Here is an 850-nt window from a genome sequence, read left to right as displayed (position 1 = left end):
GTTTATGAAAAAGGTTTATAATAATGAATAAGTACTGCTACTAATATTTGTCATGTTATGGTACTTAATTGCCTAGAATCTTTACCAAATTATAAAATAATCGGTAGGCATATTTTTTTTCTTTTAATTTTGATAATTTATTAGCGTCACTAAATCAAATAATTGCTAAAAACTCCAAAGTGAAGTAAAGTTTTTCATAATTGTTAAACATTTTATCAGTATCTGCAAACAATCCTCAGTTCTGTAGATAGGAAAAGCCAATCCAACTAAACTATTTGATCTGTGCGAAGCAAACAGAGCCCGCCCTATTTATTGTATTTATTGAGAGAAATTGCCTCAGCCCAGTAACACATTTATTTGTTTTATAATTTTAATCGATTTATTCCATTGATTGTTGAATCTGACATTATTGAATATAAAAATTAGCGTAGTAGTCAATTTCCAGTGTAGACCAAAATACGAACTTTCATGCGTGTACAACTAGGGAGCAAATCGAATTATTTTTATTGAATATTTTTTGATTTGTTCTTTTTTTAAGTAGTCACACTACTATTATACTATACATTTATATGGGCGGGCGGGTGGTTTAGTGGTAATGACGTTAGCCGCGTAAGCTAAAGACCCGGGTTCGATTCCCGGCTCGGCCACCAGTGGGCCTTGTCGTTTTTCTTTTTATAACTTCATACGTGTTTTCAGCTCCAGCATCTTCGACAGCAAAAATGGGTTCAATCAATAGGTTCGAAACTTGAATCCCTCACTACGTTATCTATTTCAGAATCCTATGCTTCGTTCAGGAATTAATGAACGCCTTCGCCGTAAACACCTATATGTTGTTATATTGCTTTCTTGA

General features: G+C 33.4%; 1 non-coding gene across 1 annotated transcript; it reads left to right on the top strand.

Moving 5' to 3' along the window:
- Nucleotides 1-575: 575 nt before the first annotated feature.
- On the top strand, nt 576-647 carry Trnat-cgu. Its single transcript has one exon. It is a non-coding gene; the product is annotated as a tRNA-Thr (tRNA).
- The last annotated feature ends 203 nt before the right edge of the window (nt 648-850 follow it).

Source organism: Leguminivora glycinivorella, chromosome 15, assembly GCF_023078275.1.
Source record: "Leguminivora glycinivorella isolate SPB_JAAS2020 chromosome 15, LegGlyc_1.1, whole genome shotgun sequence".
In the NCBI taxonomy this organism is placed as follows: Eukaryota; Metazoa; Arthropoda; class Insecta; order Lepidoptera; family Tortricidae; genus Leguminivora; species Leguminivora glycinivorella.
The sequence above is the reverse complement of the archived record's forward strand: the minus strand, read 5'-3'. Positions and strand labels throughout refer to the sequence as shown.